This window comes from Sus scrofa, chromosome 17, assembly GCF_000003025.6.
Source record: "Sus scrofa isolate TJ Tabasco breed Duroc chromosome 17, Sscrofa11.1, whole genome shotgun sequence".
In the NCBI taxonomy this organism is placed as follows: Eukaryota; Metazoa; Chordata; class Mammalia; order Artiodactyla; family Suidae; genus Sus; species Sus scrofa.
In genome coordinates, this window is record NC_010459.5 from 34,590,606 (window position 1) to 34,612,632 (window position 22,027).

The window sequence follows — 22,027 nt, forward strand, 5'->3', positions numbered from 1 at the left end:
TAACGAATCCGACTAGGAACCATGAGGTTGCGGGTTCAGTCCCTGCCCTTGCTCAGTGGGTTAAGGATCCCGCGTTGCCGTGAGCTGTGGTGTGGGTTGCAGATGCGGCTCGGATCCCGCATTGCTGTGGCTCTGGCGTAGGCCAGTGGCTACAGCTCCGATTCAACCACTAGCCTGGGAACCTCCATATGCCGCGGGAGCGGCCCAAGAAATAGCAACAACAACAACAACAAAAAGACAAAAAATAAATAAATAAATAAATAAATTGTTAAAAAAAAAAGAAAAGAAAAGAAAAATATGAGAGGCAAGCTGAAGTCTACCATGAGCCCTAGTTCTGGTTGTCCCTTTGCCTTCTCCACTCTTGGGGCAAATAACCTTCATGAATTTGGCAGATACCCTTCCAGACCTTTTTCTTTCTTTCTTTCTTTTTTTCTTTCTTTCTTTCTTTTTTTCTTTCTTTCTTTCTTTTTTCTTTCTTTCTTTCTTTCTTTCTTTCTTTCTTTCTTTCTATCTATCTATCTTTCTCTCTTTCTTTCTCTCTTTCTCTTTCTCTCTTTCTTTCTTTCTCTCTCTCTTTCTTTCTTTCTTTTTCTTTCTTTCTTTCTTCTTTTCGTATTGATTTTTTCCAGATCTTTTTCTAACTTTGTGGTGCGTGTGTGTGTAAAAGAGAGATTATGGAATTTAAAAGAATAGATTTTTTTTCTTTTGTAGATCGCATTTCTTCCCTGGTGATGTGCCTCAGCCACCCACGCCATTAGTGTCCTTGCTCTTCTCCCAGAGTCTCCCTCATTCTGGTCACTTCCTTGGAGGGGCCGTCCTGACCATGCTGTCTAAAACAGCCCCTCCCCCATCTTTTTCTCACCTTACTCTGCTTTATTCATAGCTTTTATCACCCTACCTGAAATTATCTTCCCTGTTTATGATTGTCTCATCCACTAGAATGTAAGTTTTTTTTTTTTTTTTTTTGTCTTTTTATCTTTTTAGGGCTGCACCTGTGGCATATGGAGGTTCCCAGGCTAGGGGTGTAATCCGAGCTGTAGCCACCCGCCTACGCCACAGCCACAGCAATGTGGGATCCGAGCCACGTCTTCGACCTGCACCACAGCTCACGGCAACACCGGATCCTTAGCCTACTGAGTGAGGTTAGGGATCGAACCCGCAACCTCATGGTTCCTAGTCAGATTCATTTCCGCTGCGCCACAACGGGAACTCCTAGAATGTAAATTCTTGATCTGCCTTATCACTGTAGGCCCAGGGCCAAGAACAGTGCCGGACGCATAGTAGGTATTCAATAAATATGTTAAATGGGGGCTCCCGTTGTGGCTCAGCTGGTCAAAGACCCCATGTTGTCTCTGTGAGGATGTGGTTTGACCCCGGCCTCATTCATTGGGTTACAGATCAGGCATTGCCACAAACTGCGGCATAGGTCACAGATGCAGCTTCGATCCCATGTTGCTTGCCAGGGCTGTGGCCTAGGCCTCAGCTGCAGCTCTGATTTGACCCTTATGGCATATGGGAACATCCATATGCCACAGGTGCGGCTGTAAAAGGAAAAAAAACTTAAATGAATAAATTGTATATAGGTCTAGCTCATTCTTTCAATTGCTGCATGGCGTCCCAGGGTCAGAATATAACCACTTATTAGTTATTCCCCTGTTAATGGCCCTTCGAGGGGGTTACTCTTATCTGCTGCTATGAACTCCTTCTGCCCTCACTCTGCACGCTCTCCGCTGTGTACGGAGGAAGGGGACAGCCTGGCCAGCGCACAGCTCAGTTTCCAACTTCTAAGGTGCTGGCAAATTGTTCTCCAAAGCGGGGCCGGGTGGGGGGGGAAGCGGCTTTCCAACTGTTGCTTCGTAACCTGCTTTGGGTCATGAACACAACTGAGAAGCCGAACGAAAGCCATGAGCCCTTTCTCTAGAAACACAGACACATCTTCTGGGCCGTTTCTGGAGATCCCTGGATATGATGGCTCATCCCCCAGCATCATCCCCTTATTGAATGTTTAGAAGCCTAGTTGTCTCATTGTACAGACGGGAATGCCGAGGCACACACAGATGAGGGTGTGAGTGAAGGAATAAATGGGATCTGGTTTTATGAGGTGAGGGTAGAGGAAAGTGTTCAGACCCTGATCTGTCTCCAGTTTGAAAAAACACCTGTCTGGGAGGGGTGGGGGCATCCAGCCCTGCTCTACCCTGGACCAGAGGGCGGGGAAAATGAGCTCCAGAGGCTCCTGGACCAGGTCTGGTCAGCCCCACCTGTCAGCCCTGGCAAAAGGTAGGCCAAATGTGGCATCCAGAGTCAAAGCTGGGAACCAGGGAGAGGCCTTGACTCCCCTGGACCAGACAGGGGCTGCAAAGCGTCCCTCCCTGCCTCCCACATTTGCCTCCATGTTCCCAGGCAGCCGTTGGGTTCGAATCCCGACTCTAGCTCCTCCATAGAGCGGGAGGGAACTGGGGAGTGCTCTTACAGAAAGGCCACCCACACCACCACCACCACCATCTGCGTCATCGTTGCTTCCACACTTGGTGCAGTGTCCCCAGAGAGGACGGGGAGGAAATGATCTTCCCTGTTGGACAGATGGGTAAACTGAGGCCCGAAGCGGAGCAGCGACCCGCCGCAGAGCCCTGGCGAGCGCGGCCCGGTTCATCGGGCCGCACACACGGACCCCCCGCCGGCCCATCCGCCCGCCCTCCCCGGCAGCCCCTTCCCGGGGCCTGACCCCCGGCGCTGCCTGACGGATGACCTCAGCTGCCGCCAATCCATTGGTTCCAGCTCCCGGGGGGAGCGCAGAACAAAGCGCGCTTTGTGGTGGGGCCGTCCCCTCCCCCGGCGCGGCCGCCGCCGGGACCCCCTCCGGAACTCCTCGCGACGCCCCCCGGCCGACAGCCGTGTAATGTCTTCCAGGCCGCGGCTCCTTCTAGAGCCCCCGAGCCGGCTCGCCTGCCCCGGGGGCCTCCCCGGGCGGCGGGATCGGGGGCGCCCCCAGCGGGAGGTTGTGCGGGCAGCCACCTTGTCCCCGGGGGAGAGCGCGGAATGGCAGGAGGGACGGGCGCCAGGGGTCCCGGCTGCGGGCGCGGGGCAGGTGCTGCCACCTGACAACCTTCGAGCTACTGAATGGGGTGGAAAAGGCAATTAGCGTTGCTGGTAGTGTTACTACTATTGTTGTTGTTGCCATTACTATTATTGTTATTATTCTGTGGTTGTGAAGGGGAGCCACTTTGGACAAACCAAGCCAAAGTTCGAATCTCGGCTGTGCCACCTACCGGCGGTGGGATCTTGGCGAGCACCTTCACCTCTCCCAACAACAGCAAGAGTAGCCAACATTTCTTTAGCACCTATGGTGCGCCAGACCCTACTAAGGGCTTAAAGGCTTTATTTATTTGTTTATTTGTCAATCGGCCACACCCGGGACCTATGCAAGTTCCCAGGCCAGGGATTGAATCTGAGCCTGAGCTGTGACCTACGCCGCAGCTGTAGGAACATGGATTCTTAGCCCACTGCACCAGGCTCAGGATCCTCAAACTGGTGCCTCCACAGAGACAAGCCAGATCATTAACCCACTGTGCCATAGCGGGAACTCCTTAAAGGCTTTATCGAACTCCTTTAGTCCTCAGGACAACCTCAAGAGGGAGGAGTTAGCTGCCTTTAACAGAGGAGGAAACCGTGGCTCCAACTGTCCTGGAGATAAATGCACCTCTTGAGCCTCAGTTTCCTTGTCTGTAAAATAGGCTCCCCAAGGGCTGTTCACTTTTTTTTTTTAATGATTATTATTTTTCCTTCATAGCTGGTTTACAGTGTTCTATCAATTTTCTGCTGTTCAGCAAAGTGACCCAGTAGCATATACATGTATGCACTCTTTTTCTCACATTATCCTCCATCGTGCTCCATCTGTTCAATCTTTCGGGTCTTACCTCCTTCCCGTGGGTGGCAGGGGTTTTGCCAGGAGGACCCAGCAGGAGTTCACCCCAAGGCCCTCCGTCTTTTGGGGTCTGCTGAGGCTGGCTCCTGGTGGGGCTTTCAGGGGAGGGAGGAATTGGGGGAGGGTCTGCCTGCAGCTGGAAACCTTTCCCCTGAGAGATAAGCGTCACTGTCCTGTGCTGCCCTTGAGGGTTGAGGGAGAGAGGGAAGCCATGCCCAGAGAGGGGACTGAGGGACCACAGAGGGGGCTGGGAGAGGTTGCCCCCCACCCTTCACACACTCCCTGGACCAATTCCTTCTATGGGCACCTAGTGGGCACCAGGCACTGCTCAGGAGCTGGGGCCATCGGAATACAAAACAAACAGAAACTCTTGTCCTCTTGAAGTGCACTGAGGAGAGGTGAGCAAGAAACACACATGAAACGTGTATAAAGTGTAACCTGCAAGGTCCAATGGTGATAAATGCTATGAGGGAGAAGCAGGGGAAGAAGAAAGTATGAGATGGGAAATATCAGTTTCCTTGAGGTGATGGCCTCTCGAAGGAGGCGGCATTGAGCTGAACAGAATCAAAGACCTGAGGAGAGAAGCCCTATAGGAGTCAGAGGGAAGCGTGTTTCAAGCAGAGGGAATAGCGCATGCAAAAGCCCCAAGGTGGGAGCCTGCTAGGAGTGTCCAAGAAACAGCAAAGGTGGCCAGTGTGGTGGGGTCACACTGGATGGACAGGGTGATGGGCAGGTGATGACGTGGGAAAGGGAGCCACCATCAGCTTGGGACTTTGGCCAGGAGCCTTGTGAGGCTTTGAGCAGAGGAGGGACCTGGTGGCTCTGGCTGCTGAGTGGAGTGGGGATGGGAAGAAGGTGAAGGAGGAGGCTGCCACTGTCACCAGGGCTCCAGGTCATGGTTGCTGGATTGGATCAGGGTGGAGAGAAGTGATCAGAATTGGATGTAATTTCAAGATGGAGCCCCAGAATTTTCCAATAGATGGAATTGGATCTGAGGTATAAGAGCAAGAGAGGGGACCCTGGTGACCCTCACACTTGATAATCCACCAGCTTTTTCTAGAACCTTCACTGGTGGAGTTCCCGTGGTAGCTCGTCGGAAACAAATCCAACTAGTATCAGTGAGGATGTGGGTTCGATCCCTGGCCTTGCTCAGTGGGTTAAGGACCTGGCATTGCTGTGAGCTGTGGTGTAGACTGGCAGCTGTGGCTCCAATTCAACCCTTAGCCTGGGACCCTCCATATGCTGCAGGTGTGACCCTAAAAAGCAATAAATAAAAAAGTTTCCTAAGATCCTGTCAAGAGCCTCCTTCACAATTTACTGTTTTTGAATTGTTAAATCTATCTGCTTTTGTTTTACTTAAATAAAAAAAAAATTTTAAGGAAATTTGAGATAGCCAAACGGAATGGAAAATCATTCAGTGAAATAACATTATGTCCACTGAATAGCATGTGACATAAATAATTCAGGCTGTTCATGTAAACAGTGTAAACTTAACACTGTTACTAACTTCCTCCAGGTCCGACTGAGGCTGGGCAACATCTCTCCCTCTCTCTCTCTCCTTCTCTCTCCTTCTCTCTCTTTCTCTCTCAAGTGCTTGAGAGACTCAGCCCCACCCCCACCCTCCCAATCTGGGACTCTCTGCAGGATTGGAAGACACTGAAAATGGATTAATCCGGGAGTTCCCGTCGTGGCTCAGCGGTAAGAAGCCACTAGTATCCATGAGGACACGGGTTCCATTCCTGGCTTCACTCAGGGGGTTAAGGATCTGGTGTGGCCGTGAGCTGTAGCACAGGCGCACAGGCCGGCTCTGATTTGATCCCTAGCCTGGGGACTTCCATATGCCATGGGCACGCCCTAAAAAGACAAAAAAGAAAAAAAGAAAAAGGATTAATCATCTTTGTGTCCTCACCATCTTTCACTTTATATAACAAACAGAAAGACCTTATGATGTTATTTACATGTTTTAAATATTTCCCCAAATAAAGGCATTTAATCCTCACAACTAACCGCATGAGGTGGGTCCACTTATTATCCCCAATTTGCAGATGAGAAAGCTGAGGCTCAGAGGGATGAGGCCCCATGCCCACAGTCACACAGCAGGGATGATGCAGAGCCAAGATTCAAACTTAGTCAGGCCCATTCTGGAGGCCACTCATTGTTCCTTGAAGGCATATCATTACCACTTTGGAAGCACCGAATTACAGGAACTAGAAGGGCCTTCGGTTCATTTTAATTCAGTACATGTTTATTGAGTGTCTACTAAAATGTAAGTCATGTCATAACACCATTTGCTTAAAAGTATTTGAGGATTGAATTTAGAAAACAATTCCCAGCTCCCCACCATCAATACCCTGCATAACTGCGCTTCCACGCTCATCCCATTCCAGCCAGACGCTGCCTCAGAGCTTCCAATTGCATTCTGACCTCAGGGCCTTTGCACTTGCTCTTGCTTCTATCTGGAATGCCCTTCCTCTGGTTCTTCTGGCTTCTTCACATCCTTCAGGACTCAGCTCAAATATCACATTCTTAGAGAGGCTTCCTTTTCTTCCTTGTTTCCCCAATATCCTCACCCTGTTTTCATCCTTCAAAGCTTGCAATCATTTCATTTATTTGCCTTGTACTTGTTTTTTTTGTCCCGCTGCCCTGCTATGATGTCATCTCTGAGCAAGCTGAACCTAGTGGGCAGAGCAGCTAAGCATCTGGGGTGAAGAGCCCAGAGAAGAGCAGACGGGGAGGGAGCACTTGGGCTGCTCCCCTTTCTGGGAGATGTGTCTGTGCAGCCACAGAGGGCAGGGGGTCACAAGGCAGATCAACTAAATATGAGGAGAGGTTTTTCACCTAGTCCTAGTGTTCGGGCAATGGAAATGTCATCAGGTAGTGAGCTCCCCATTACAGGAGCTATGCAAGTTGAGAAAGGACAATCCCTGATCAAGACCACCTGATATGTTGGGGCTGTATTACCATAAATGGGGTAGATATTCATTCGCTTGCTCATTTACCCGTTCCTTCATTTATTCTTTTTCCTGTCTATCCATTTATTCATTGACTCCATGTTTCTCAAACTGTGCTGGGTAATGGTCAACCTCCATTGACTTGGCCATATCCACAGGGCATCTGTGTTTAATCTCTTAAATATATGTTATGTACATAATATAATGTATATATTACATACAGCCTTGGGAGACTACTGAAATTTAAATATATATGTGTTTTTATTTATTTATTTATTTTTGGCTGTGCCCATGGCATAGGGCCAAGGATTGAATCTGAGCTACCAGCTATGATGGATACCACGCCGTGGCAATGCCAGATCCTTAACCTCTTGAGCCTCAGCAGAAACTATATGTGTTTGTGGGTTGGTTTGTTTCAGGTTTTATTTTTTTTCTTTTTTGGCCACCCCGAGGCATAAGGAGTTCCCAGGCCAGGGATCAGATCCAAGCTGCCTTTGTGACCTATGCAGCAACTGCATTAACACCAGATCCTTTAACCCACTGTGCCAGCCTGGGGCAGAACTTGTGTTCTGGTGCTGCAGAGACACCACCAAGCCCATTGCGCCACAGCAAGAACTGCTATATGTGTTTTTAAATCAACTTTATTCAAGTATAATTTACACATGATAAAATGCATCCATTTAAAGTGTACAATGCAATGCATTTTGACAAATATACACCCCCACATAACCACCACCTCAATCAAAACAGAGAACGTTTCTATCACTTTCACGAGTACCCTTGTGACATCAGGCCCCCAGCACCCCTCTGGCCCCAGATAATCACTTTATCAGAAAGTGCCAGCCCTTCTCCAAACTTTCCCCAGGACCAGTTTGCACTCCCACCAGCAATACCCAAACACAAATGAAAAATCAGAATCCTTTACCACAAATAAGAACTGACCTTGGAGTTCCCTGGTGGATCAGTGGGTTAAGGACCTGGAGCTCTCACTGCTGTGGCTTAGGTTGCTGCTGTGGCAGAGGTTCAGTTCTGACCCAGAGACCTCCGTGTGCCTGGGCATGCCCCCCACTGCCTCCCCAAAGAAGTAATTGACCAAAATGAGTAAAATGGAAAAAAAAAAACAATATTCTCAAATTTTAGCTGGATACCGTTGCCTGAAGTTCTGGGCCCAAGACCAGCTTTATCCAGGTGAGAGAGACAGAGGAAGAGGGAGAGCACACAAGTGATTCACAGCCGTTAGAAAGCTGTTACCAGCATCCTTGGAGACTTTCTCCTTGGCCTATTGGAAAGTCTGGGAGATACTACAAAAGGAATGACTTTCTCATTGTGAATTTTTGTTATTTAATACCTTGATGCTGTTCACCCACATCATCTTTGGCTCACTCCCACCATCGCCCCACCGTCGGGTCCACATTTGGGAAACATGGAAACTTCTCATCTCCCCTTTCATCCACTCACTCATTCATTCATTTTCAAACAGGTTTCTTAGTAGCCCTTCTGGGCCCACTGCTGGAGCTACAGAGAAAAACTCTCAGCCCTGAGGGTAGCATAGTGCCCAGCACACAGTAGACTTGGTAAATATCTGTTGAATAGCCTGTTGTGGAATGAAAGACACAAATACCCATATCCTCTCTGATACTCTAAGTGGTCGCTCTAACAAAGTCTTCCTGGGGCAATCAAGGAAGGCTTTCCTGAGGAGGTGGCCCTTGAACAGAAACTCAACCACCTTCTTCCACCCATTCTCCTTCCACTCATTTGACAGATCAGGAAATGGAGACACAGGGTGGTAAAGTGACTTTCTCAAGGTCACACAGGAAGAAGAGCAGAAATGAGAGATGGACAGAACCCAGCGCTCAGGGCCCCAGCTCACCATTTCTCCCAAGGGCTGGGCCAGGTCCCAGACCAGCAGACAAGAGAGCAGGGCTGGGGAAGGAACTCCTAGGGCCTGAGTCTGGAATCCATTTGCTCTGGCCCAGTAATGTTTTCCCAAGGAGAAGTAGGAGGCCCCGGCCCTGTCCCTCTCTGTCCCCCCCTTTCAACCATCTGCTCCCTGTTTATTTATTTATACTTAAGTCTCACCTCCCAAGCCTGCCGGGGGGCACCAAACATACCGCATCCCTGCGGAGAGGAGAATGAGGGGGGAGAGGCCCCCACAGCCACGGGAAGCTCCTCAGCCCACTACCCCTGCAGGGACCAGGCTGGATGACTGGGTTCAGATCCCAGCTGTGGGGCCTCCCTGTGGGACGGCTTGGTGCTTCTGTCTCCTCATCTGTAAAATGGGGTTAATAATAGCGGTTAATTACCATTTTTAGCAACCCTTCAGGGGTTCGGTAGTGAGGATTCAATAAAATGCTTTGGGCAGTGTCTGGCACAGACACGCTCATGGGTGTTTCTGTTGTACTGTGCCACCTTGAGCCACAGGCTTCCCCTCTCTGGCCCGTTCCTTCGTTTCTGCACTGATGGCTAGCCGCACCACCTAAGGGACTTAAAGTCCTAAGCCTAAAGTCCTAGGATTTGTGAGGACTACAACCCTGGCCCCTTCCCCAGGACTCACACCCCTGGCCCCAGGCGAGACGGGTAATTGATGCCTGCCCTCTGCCTCTAGTGAACACCGCCGTCCAACAATCCTCTGATCCGCAGGGGAGGCAAGACAGCCCCTTCCCCAGCCCTGCACGAGGCCAGGGAAGCCCCTCCTGCGACCGTACCTCGGTTCCCTGAATGTCAGCCTTTGGAAGGCTAGTCCAGGCCGCCCTCCGCAGAGGTGCTGCTGTGCTGATTATCGCTGCAAATGCAAATCCCAGGAAACCGGGACCCAGCTGCTCATTAAAGATAATTAGCTCCCAGCCTGTCAGCCGAGAAGGAGCTGTGGGCCGGGCTGCTCCCCAGGGCTTTGTTCTGGTGCCACCCGCCTCCTCCTCCCTGAGCTGCAGTGACTGTGGGCACCCACCCGCCCCAGAGTGATCCCTCCCTTTTCCCCCCATCCCCTTAGCTGAGTCTTCCCCCCCAGGCCCCATTCTCTTCTCTGAATGTGCAATCCCCGCCAAGCCCCATCTCCCTCTGTTCCGCCAGCCTCTCTCGGAGACACTGTCACCCTCACCAAGTTCCTGTGTGTGTCGCAGAATCCTGGTCCTCTCTCTGTGCTCACATCTGCTTTGAAGCCCCTCGTCTCTCCCTGAGCCCCACTCCTCTGCCCGCATCCCTCCCTCTGAGCCTCTTCCACCCCCAGCCTCTCCCCCCTGAGTCCCCCACCCTCTGGCGCACCACACCCTGCTCAGGCACCCACTTAGCCTGTGCCATCTAAAGGCCTTTGGGCCGGTCACAGTGCATCCCGTCAGACCCCTCCACTCTGAGGACCACACTGCCCTCTGCTAGCCACCGGGCGGCAGATTTCTGCCAAGGAGAAGGGAGGACTCGCTGGCAGGCCTGGCTGAGGGGCCACCACGTCAGGGAGTGAGAACCTGTCACCTGAGCCTCAGGGACAGAGACGGACTCATGGCTGTGTCTGGGCTCCTTCCAATGCAAAGACTCAGTGGCCCCCGGGACCTGTACCAGGACCCTCTGGGTCAGCAGGCCCAGCCCAGTTCCCTTTTCCTTCTGAGAAGGGGAGGTCGAACTGGGGAAGAGGTGGGGGGCTTCCATAACCAGAAAGGGATGATGGGTGTGAGTTTTAAGAAGCTGATGGGGCCTCGGAGACAGTAACCAGCCGGCCTCACTGCCTGGGAAGAGCTGCGGGTCTTTTCACAGGAGGGTCCCAGCTGTTATCAGGCAGGATGCCCTCCCTGTCCCCACTTCTGTCCACACCACCCAGGCCTCCCAGGCCAGAAGGAGAGGAGAGGAGGTGGGGTGAGCCCCGCCCCAGCCCCCTGGGCGGCCCTGCCTTGTGAGAGGAGGCTGGGGGAGCAGCTGCCCCAAGGAGGGAGGGGGAGGGGAGGCAGGTGTCTGTGGGATCCTCTCTCCTGGCCTCGGCAGGCCTCTCCCCCACCCAAGTGGGCCCCTGACCCCCCCCATCACCACCCCATTCTCATCTGGCCTCCATGTGCTCGGCCTGCACCTGAATACACACTCCCCGACGATCTGTCTTGGGCTGTCAGAGGATCAATGGGGCTCCCAAGGCCCAGCCCAGCAGGGAGCTGCCGGGAAGTCCCTAACGAGAGCTAAGAAGGCGAACAGGGACCAGAGCCTGGGTCTGGACTCTTGTTGGGGCAGCCCCTGGAAGGCCGGGCTCCCCACTGGAGAGACCCGGCTGCTCCTTTGCACAGGGGTCTGAGGCTGCTTTCCAGGTCTGCTTCCCTTTTTCACGATGGGGACTTGTCCCTTCCCCACTTTGGACCCTCCTTGTGAACGCATCTCAGGTAGAAATCAGGTTCTCATATCAGCAGGAGTCTCTATGGGCAAATATAAGATTGTCTCCAAATTGCTAAGTGGAAGAAAGCAAGCGCAAAGCAAGGTGTGCATTCAGCCACCGTCTGTGTGCACGTGTAGCTCGCAAAGAGGGGGCGCGTATGTGTTAGCCTGCCCAGTGCATAGCCTGCACCCAACAATTCTGGAAAGGATACGAATAACACCAGGACCAGGGATGGCTCAGGAGAGGATGGGGTGGGGGAGCGCCTCATCTTACCGTCTTTTGTGCTGTTGGATTATCGGTCCATGCTCATGTATTCCTGGGTCCAATAGGAATCACATTTTTGAATGTTTTGTTTGTTTTATTGAAGCGCAGTTAATTTACAAGGTTGTGATAACTTCTGCTGAACAAAAAAGGCACCCAGTAGTACATAGACATGTATCCATTCTCTCTCAGATTCTTCCCCCATGTAGATTGTCACAGATGACTGGGTAGAGTTCTCAGTGCTATCGGCAGGTCCGATCCCTAGCCACTAGGCCACCAGAGAACTTCCACCTTCTCTTCTTCACTCAGTAGCCAGAAGGATGATCTCAAAATCGACATCTGATTGTGTCTCTGCTCAAAACCCCCAGTAAGTGAGTGCCATTGAGGGGCTGGAGGTGGGGGAATGCAGCTCCTTTTTAATGACCTCCAGGTCTCTCAGGATCTGCTTCTCCACTTTTTTTTTTTTCCCTCTCCTCCCCATCCCCTCATTTACTCCACACCTGCCTCTCTGCTGCACCTCCAGCATGCTAGGCACTCTGCCACCTCAGGGCCTTTGCACTGGCCATGCCTCTTCCTTCCAGTCGGTTCTCACTTGCCAACTTCCCAGCGAGGCTTCCCCTGGCCACCCTACCCAAAAGTTGGCACCTTCTCCTCGGAAGTTTCCTCCTGATTTACTTATTTTTCTCACTTGTCTGTTACAAAGAGCCTGCACATTCCTTAGCTGTCAGGATACTTGTCAGTTTTGCTCATGGCTGTGTCCCCATTGCCCAGAACCGTGCTTGGCATGCAGTAGGCCCTCCGTAAGATTTGCTGAATGAATGAAAGGCAGGTCCAGAGCCTGGAACCAAGTCGAGTTTGGAAGAAAATGAACAAATTAAAGGAAGCATGGAAGGCAGCTAGGATGACAGGCTCAGAAGTCATGCAAAGGAACAGCAGAATCCCAAGGTGCCAGGGGCCCTTCGGGACTCATGTTCGGGACTTTCCCCCTAGTCCTTGGGGGGGCAGCCCTCCAAGGAGAGGTGTGATCCATACCCCGGGGCCCCCCATTCTGGATCCCCTGACGCCGAGGCAGATAAGACCACATACCCCCACCCTACAACCTGTCCCAGGGCCCAGGTGTCTAGAAAGACAGACACCTTTTCTTTTTTCTTTTCTTTTCTTTTTTTTTTTTTTTTTTTTAGGGCTGCACCTGCGGCATATGGAATTGCCCAGGCTAGGGGTCGAATCTGAGCTATAGCTGCCAGTCTACACCACAGCCACAGCAACACTGGATCTGAGCCGCATCTGCCACCTACACCACAGCTCACAGCAAAGCCGATCCTTAACCCACTGAACAGGGACAGGGATCCAACACATGTCCTCATGGATACTAGTCCAGTTTATTACTGCTGAGCCATGACAGGAATACCAAGAAAAATGAAGGTATACTGACAGACACCCTTTAGAATTCACCATCTTCCCCTCCTTTCTCTGATGCTCCTGGGGAAATACAAGGTGCTGGTTTGGAAAGACCCTCCTGTCCCATCGCTGGAGCGGGGCTGTGACCCCAGACCTCAGCTTCTGGGGTTTCATAACCAGACACCTGGTAGGAGAGGCAGAGGAGAGTGCTCTGAGCTGCTGAAGCCCAGCGGGACCCCACTGGGGCTGGGAGCTGGGCCAGGAAGCCAAATGGGGGGAGGCAAGACGTCTTGAAGCCATCAGGGCTGCGAGGCAGGGGGCTAGGGAAGGGACAGACGACATCAGGATGCTCTCTTTGGCAAGGCCCTCCAAAGAGTGGCTGTCATCCTCCCCTTTCCCTTCCTCCTGCCCCCGTCTTTCTCATTCTTCCTCCTCCACTCCCCACCCCTTCTCTAAAGCTGGGAGGCTGAGGCAGGGGTCCATGGTTCAATGGTCAGGTTCTGGAGCCCATCTCTGCTGGCTCAGATCGCGTTCCCTCATTCCCTAGTCCCATGATGAGTTACTCAGCCTCTCTTTGCTTAAGTTTATCCCTCTGTAACAAGAGGAGAGTAAGAGTATCTACTCCCGAGGGTTAGCGAGTGGTTAAAGTGAGAAAATGCCCGTGCCAGCTTAGAACACATCTGCTCAGTGAATGGTAACTCTTTCCAAACAAAATCTCCCATGGAGACCAAGCTAGGATGTGGGGAAAGAATGGGGGCTCTGCTGAAACCTGAAGGTCTCTCTACCTTGTGGTGGCCACAGAGGTCCTTCTCAGAAGCTGAATGAAAGTTACCCCAAAATTGATGGAAATTTTTTACCATGCAGATGGGGAAACTGAGGCCCAAAGTGAGGAAGTTATTATCAGCCATTCCTTTGGGTTTTTTTTTTTTTTTTTTTTTTTTTTTTTTGGTCTTTTGAAGGCTGCACCCGCAGCATGTGGAAGTTCCCAGGCTAGGGGTGAGATCAGAGCTGCAGCTACCAGCCTACACCACAGCCACAGCAACGCCAGATTTGAGCTGCTGTCTGCAACCTACACCACAGCTCAGGGCAATGCTGGATCCTTAACCCACTGAGCAAGGCCAGAGATCAAACTTGCATCCTCACGGATGCTAGTTGGGTTCATTACCACTGAGCCACAGTGAGAACTCCTCTCAGGCATTACTAATACACCAGTTTTGTTTTTTTGGTTTTTTGGGGTTTTTTTTGGAAGGTCTTACTGTGTTTCAGGTCCTATGGTAGGTGATGGAGTGCAGGGACTGGGAGGAAAGCCCACCTTCTGGAGCTACTCTCCAGCTCAGGGAAAGGACCAGAGAGCTGAACACTGATCAAGCACCCTAGGTACCAGAAGGCAAAGTCAAAGAAACACCAAGAGAGACTGGCTTTGGGGAACCCTGTGGGGACAGAGAGCTTGACAGCTAGGAGGGGTGGAGGGCAAAGTGGCATCACAGCTGAGACTTTGAAGAATAAGAAGTTGCCACATGAAGGGAAGTAGAGGGTGCCTAGAAGTTACCGACACTGTTGTTTGTAATAGCAAACCCCAAATGTCCACCAGCATGGAGTTCTGGACGGTACACTTCGGTATATTAATACAATAGAATATAGCACAGCAGCCACAGACCTGCAGCCACCTGCCTCCACACAGACACATCTCCAAGCACATCATCAAAGAAAAGGTATGTGGGATGGATACATATTAAAAATACAAATTATGTATTATGTCCTAGGCATTTCTACATACTTTTGAGAACAAAAGACAGTCCTATATATTGGATAAGGATGTATGTCAATGTGGTAAAAATTAAAATATTGTTTGAATAATAAATAGCAATAGAGGGGTTCTTTGGGGTAAATAGGGAGACAGTTTATTGGGAAGGGACACCAGGGGCCATCTGTATTAGCTATCTAACCTTCCAGGGGGAAAAAGCCTTGGGAGTTCCCACTGTGGCTCAGCAGTAATGAACCTGACTAGCTTTCATGAGGATACGGGTTCGATCCCTGGCCTTGCTTACTAGGTTATTGATCTGGCGTTGCTGTGAGCTGTGGTGTAAGCTGCAGATGCAGCTGGGATCCCTCATTGCTGTGGCTGTGGCTGTGGCGTAGGCCAGCAGATGTGACCCCTAGCCTCATGGAGGGTAAGTTAATGCTAGTTGTCGGCTGGCTAGGGGTGTGGGGGAGGGGAGAGGAGAGGGACTCAGTTCCTCTCCCTGTGACCTGGATGCCATCACAGCATGATGAGTAGACTCCAAAAGTGAGCACCAACAGACAGACATCTGGGCTGAAGTTATATCCTTTTTTTGACCTAACCTCAAATTTTACTTCCACCCCATTCCCTTTACCAGAAGCAAGTCACCAAGCCCCACCCACACTCAAAGGTGGGGGAATTAGATGCCTTCCCCACCCTCCACCCAGTTCGAAGGAAGGAGTTTCAAAGACTTTGTGGATGTATTTTAAAACCACTACACTCCCCATTGTGTTTGATGTTTTCTTCCTTAAACTGGATGGTAAGAATGTAGGGTTTTATTATATTATTCTCTGTATTTCTTTGACTGTTTAAAAACACAGCTGGACAATCCCACTCCTGGACATCTATCCACAGAAAACCATGACTCGAGAAGACACATGTACTCCAATGTTCGTTGCAGCACTCTATACAATAGCCAAGACATGGAAACTACCTAAATGTCCACTGACAGAGGAATGGATCAAGAACATGTGGTACATATACACAATGGAATATTACTCAGCCATTAAAAGGAGAGAAATAATGGCATTTGCAGCAATGTGGATGGACCTAGAAATGATCATGCTAAGTGAAGTCAGTCAGACAGTGAGACACCAACATCGAATGCTATCATTTACATGTGGAATCTAAAAAAAGGACAAAATGAACTTCTTTGCAGAACAGATACTGACTCACAGATTTTGAAAAACTTATGGTTTCCAAAGGAGACAGATTGGGAGGTGTGGAGATGCACTGAGGGTTTGGGGTGGAAATGCTATAAAATTTGGTTGTGGTGATGATCGTTGTACAACTATAAATGTAATAAAATTCATTGAGTAATTAAAAAAAAAAAACACAGCTGGAGGAGTTACCATTGTGGTTCAGTGGAAACAAATCCATGTAGTAGCCACGAGGATGCAAGTTTGATCCCTGGCCTTGCTCAGTGGGTAAGGATCCGGCGTTGCCGTGAACTGTGGTGTAGGTCACAGATGTGGCTCGGATCCCTCATTGCTGTGGCTGTGGTGCAGGCTGGCAAATGTAGCTCTGATTCGATCCCTAGCCTGGGACCTTCCATATGCCATAAGTGCAGCCCTACAAAGCAAGCAAACAAACAAACAAAATACACCTGGAGATGGGGAGCGGAGAAGGGGAGAAGGGATGGGTGAGTGGTGAAGGCAAGGGAGGTAGCTGGTGAGGGCAGAGGGCGACCATGCAGGGTCTTGTCAGCCAAGGTCATCTCATGGGTGGGGCAGAGTCGGGATGGGTTCTGCTTTCCCTCTGAGCCCCAGCACCTGGCACGGCACTCCCTGCAGAAGATGGTTCCAATATGGGTGGTGATTCCTTCTCTGAAGACACCTCCTGGGTGCCACCTCTTCTGACACCTCCCATCCACTCCTGACACCTGGCTTTTTTCCCCAGAAGCATCCACTTGCATCAGTTTCTGCAATATTCTTCCATAGAGATACCAATTGTTTATAAACATTTATGCAAATACATACACCTGTATCCCCCCAATAGAGGCATATTCTATACATTGTTGTGTATCCCCTTTTCCCCCTTGTCAATACATTTTGATGATTCTAACATATTAGCACATAGCAAGCATCTCCATTCTCTTTCATGGCTTTGTCGTCTTGTCAACGTGTTGTAATTTATTCAACCAATCCCCATTTATAGACATTTACCTATATTATTGTGGTTTAAGCTTTAAATGTAGAGAGATGAGTTAAACCAACCAAACAAACAAAACAAACAAAAAAAACCACTCCTCAGTTCATGGCTGATTGTCAGTGCTGAAGCTTGCGTGCCCCTCTTCATTTTATTTCTCTCTCTCTCTATTCCCTTTTATCCCATTTTCCCTTCCCATTTTCTGCACCTCTGAAGACCCGCTCTGATGGGTTCCATGTGTGTTCTTTGGGGTGTAAGTCTTCTTGTAGAACGTAGTGAGCCCAGTGCGCTTGTATGTGTATTGTTCCTTTCTATGTGTGCATTTTTAATTTATTTGTGTTCATAGTGTTCATTTTCTGTTTAATATCAATCCAGCTTGTGGATTGACCTGTGGTTTCCAATTGCTGCCTAGGACTCCTTGGTTGGCATCCACCATGTTTTCCTCTCTACTCCCCTGGTGATGGGCACCTAGGTGGTCTCTAAGTCTCCACCACCACAACAGAACTACCATGTCCTTGGATGGGCTGGTAAGAGAATTTTGTCTGGACAAATTGGAGTGCAGTACCCCTATGCTGGGTCATAGGGTATAACTATGCTGGTTATCTTTTGTACTGCAATAAATGACCCTCAGCCTAGAAGCTTAAAACAACACATTGTTTCGTTTGTGATTTTGTGGGTCAGGGATTCACAAAGGATTTGGCTCGGCAGCTCATAGCTGAGCCATGTGGTGTCAGCTGAGACAGCAGGAGCTGGAGGTTCCCTTCCAAGATGGCGTCTTCACTCACATCTGCAACCTTAATCTGCCTGGCTGCCCGAGCTCTCTTGTTCTTGCTCACTTTCTCTCTGCTCCCCTCCCCACCTTGGCATCTCATCCTAGGGGACACCTCTCCATAGCTACCTACACTTCCTCACAGTGGTTGGACTTCTTTCATGACAGCTGGCTTCTCCCCAAGCAATTATTCCAATAAAGAGAAAACGGAAGCCGCTAATCTTTTAAGATCTGGGCCTAGAAACTGACATAGCATCATTTCTGCCATAGTCATTGGTCAAGGCAGTCATGGGCCCGCCCAGATTCAGAGAACAGGTGCATAGACCTCACCTCAATGGGAACAATGTCAAGAAATTGGTGGCCATCTTTTATACACTCTGATACACACACACACACACACACACACACATATATGTATTTAACATGACATATTGCTTTCCAGATGGCAGCTCCTGTCCCCTAGCACTATCTCCACATCCTCACCCACGCTTGGCTCAATCCAGCCTGTTCAGTTTTCCCTTTACACGCAGCTAACACTCTTGTATGTGGGTCGTTTCCCCCATATGCAAGGATGGAGGTGGGATAAAGTCCTAGAAGCAGATCTGTTAGGCAAAGGATATATACACCTGCAATTGTGACAGATATTGCCAACTCTTCAATAAACCCTGAGCTCCATCTCTTCACAACAGATCCAGAATCTGAGCATTTCTCACCACCTCTACTCTCCCCACGCTGGTGCAAGTCGCCCTCCTCCTTGGGCTCCCAGCTTCTGCCCTGACCCCCACATCCATTCTCCACATGCAGCCAGAAGCATCCCCTTAAAACCTGAGTCAGGAGTTCCCCTTGTAGCTCAGTGGGTTAAGAACCCAACAGTATCTCTGTGAGGATGCGGGTTGGATCACTGGCCTCACTCAATGGATTAAGGACCCATCATTGCCACTAGCTGCAGTGTAGGTCATAGACGCCGCTCAGATCCGGTGTTGCTGTGGCTGTGGTGCAGGCCACAGCTACAGTTCCCATTCGACCCCTGGCCTGAGAACTTCCATATGCCACAGGTGCAGCTGTAAAAAACAAAGAAACAAAACCAAAAACACCCCCTGAGTCAGATCCTGTCCCTCCTCTGCTCAGAAGCATCTGCCAATCTCCCCCATGACTCAGAGTAAAACATTCTTGCAATGACTCTGAAGCCCTATGTGTCTGAAGCCATGACCTCTTTCACCTGGTTCCTTCCACCCTCTCCTCCATCCCACAGAGTTTTGAACACACAAGGCATGTTCCCAGGCAGGGCAGGAGTTTGAACCTCCCAGGCATGCTTCCATCCAGGGCCTTTGCTCTTAACGTTGCTTCTACCCGAAATGCGCTCTCCTCTACGTCTCCATGCATGGCTCATCCATCTGTGCCTCAAATCAAACCCCTCCCCTCCCCACGCGGGCTCCCCTCCTCACTCTGCTTTGCTTTCTTCCTGACGTGTTTTCCTTCGACGTGCAGTATATCAAGTTGTACGTTCGTTTATCGTCTGCCTCTTTACAGATCACAAGCGCGGGGCCGGGGCGAATCCTCAGCACCTGCTCAGCACCTGGCTTGTGTAAGGGCTCTACAAATACACCTTGGATATTTGTGGGATTCAACTACTCTCCATAGAGATTTGTGCCAGTTTGCACCCCACCAGCAATGTCCAGACCTCAGTAACTTAAATTAACCCCAATGCATTCTCCGATATATATCTTTCAAGTTCATTCTTCCCTTGCTCAAGAACCTTCAAGGACTCCCTACTACCTTGCTTGGTACATCTCAAGTTGGAACCCGAGACCTTTTAATACCAGGCCAAAATGTTTCCTGAGATCTCTGGAAAAAAAAGTTTGTGGATGAGATTATCTCAATGTTGAGTTGTTTCATTGTCCACTTTTCTAATGTTGTTGGCATGGACTCCCATTTAACTAAAAAAAAAATCCCTAAGAGACAGAAGGGGATAGCTTACAAACAGCAAGTTCGCTAGTTGGAGCTTCTAATGCTGTAACGAAGCTTATTCCAACTCAGCAGCAATAAATATTGCAACTGACAACTTGGACCAAGTGCATTCTCCTGGCTGAGCCTCAATTTACCTATTCATGAAATGAACACAGTAACACTGCCCAGTATGGTCTGCTCGTTGCTTGCTAAGGCCACACACAGTGCCAGGCACTGGACACGTTTTAAGTCACTCAATCCTTGAGGCAACTGTTCAAGAGGCTGATGCTATTATTTAAATTTTTTTTCTTTTATAGCTGTACTCACAGCATATGGAAGTTCCCAGGCCAGAGACTGAATCTGAGCCTCAGCTGTGACCTATGCCACAGCTTCAGCGACACCAGATCTTTAACCCACTGTGCCAGACCAGGGATCGAACCAGGGTCTCCACAGCAACCTGAGCTGCTACAGTCAGATTCTTAACCCACTGCACCATGGTGAGAACCCCAAGGCCAGTAGCACCATTACTCTCCTTTCTCAGATGCAGAAACTGAGGCCTTGAGCCATTAAATAACATGTCTCCATTTCCATAGCTGCAGAGTGGTGGGGCCTGGATTTGAACTCTCCACACCCCACTCCCAGGCAGGACACAAAGTCACGTGACTGCAGGTGTGCTGTGTCAAGTCCACGGTCCTCTCTGGGGTGTGAACCAAGGCTTCTGGGCCCCAAACGGCTTCTCAATAACATTCTGTTCTCTATCATCAGAATAGTTACTGTTAATAAAAGCTAACAACTATGGCATGTCTACTGAACAGGTAACGACTCTTCTATGCCTTCTGGGTGCTAAGGACTTGCTCTACATTTTGAATCTCTCAATAACCCTGGAAGTTAAGGACCTAACCCTCTTTTACAGGTGAAGAGACAGAGCTCAGTGGTGGAGCTGGGATTTGGGTCCCTGTGCCTCTACCCACTAATGGGTTCATGGAACATCTCTTTTGTGCCATGTTCTTTTTTTTTTTTTTTTTTTTTTTTTTGGCTCTTTAGGACCACATTCGCAGCATATGGAAATTCCCAGGATAGGGGTCTAATTGGAGCTAGAGCTGCTGGCCGACACCACAGCTACAGAAACATGGGATCCGAGCCGCGTCTGCAACCTACACCACAGCTCACAGCAACGCCTGATCCTTAACCCACCGAGCCAGGCCAGGGATCGAACCCACAACCTTGTGGTTCCTGGTCGGATTCGTTTCAGCTGCACCACGATGGGAACTCCTCGTGCCATGTTCTCATTTGTCTTCACAGTCACCCCTTGAAGTCCATAGTCCCATCATTCCCATTTGCTGACAAGAAACTCGAGGTGCAGTGCCTTGCTCAAGGCCATGCATGGCTCTTTGCAACCAATTTGCCCTGCCTCCCCTCCCCCAGTGGCATCCAGGATGTCACAGCTGGAAGGGACCCGATTTATCGCCAGGAAGGAGAAAGTCAAGGCCTCTGGGGCACTGGGCAGGATTCTCAGGCAGTTGCCCAGAGATCCTGTTTACTGGCAGGGCCGGAGGCTCAGCAAACCAGGAAGGAGGGGGGCCCAGGAGACGCCCCTTGTTTGCATCTTCAAAGCCTTGCCCTGTGCTCGCCCATCCTCAGGGCTTCCCAGCCAGGCAGCAAGCTGTCACTTCCATGGAATGTCCTCCTGTCCTGACCACACTGGCTCAACCTGGCCTCTCCACTCTGGCTTTTTCCTGAGCCCTGTCTGCCTTCCCCCAGCAGCCCCACGTCTGGGTTCCTGCACCTCAGCCATTCACTCAACAAACCACTACTGAGTAGCAGCTACTATTTTAGGCGCTAGGGATACATTCACAAATAAACAGTGATCCCTGCTTTACAGTAAAATGTGTAATGTGTTTGGCAGTTATAGGCACTGAGGCAAAATATAAAAAGAAAGAAAGGCAAGTGGTTGGGCAGTGGGGAAGGAGGGTCAAGGTGTGAAATAGGGTCAAGGTGTCACCGAGAGAGAGGGTGACATCTGAGCAGAGGCCTGAACCAGACAACCCCTGGAGGAAGTGCTCCAGGCGGTGGTGCATGGTCCACAGCACGTGCAAAGGTCCTGAGGTGGAGGGCGAGGGTTATGAGGAGTACCAAGTGGCCATTGTGGCTGGAAGGGAATCAGGGAGGGGAGAGGGTAGGAGGTAGGGCAAAGGGGTAAGAGGGTAAGAGAGGGGACAGATCACATGGGGCCTGTGGGTCACTGTATGGATTCAGCTTTTGCTCTGAGTGAGCTGGGAGCCACAGAGGGTTTTGAGCAGAGGAGGGTCTGATGTGTGTACTATCGGACATCTCTATTGTGTCAAGAGCGCGTGTCAGAGGGGAAAGAGAGGAACCAAGGAGCCCTTGAGGGGATCCTTGCAATGATCCTGGCAAGAAATGAAGGTGACTTGCCCTGCACAATAGCACTGTTCCAGTTACCATTGCTGCAGAACAAACTTCGCCAAAACTCAGTGCCTTAAAGCAA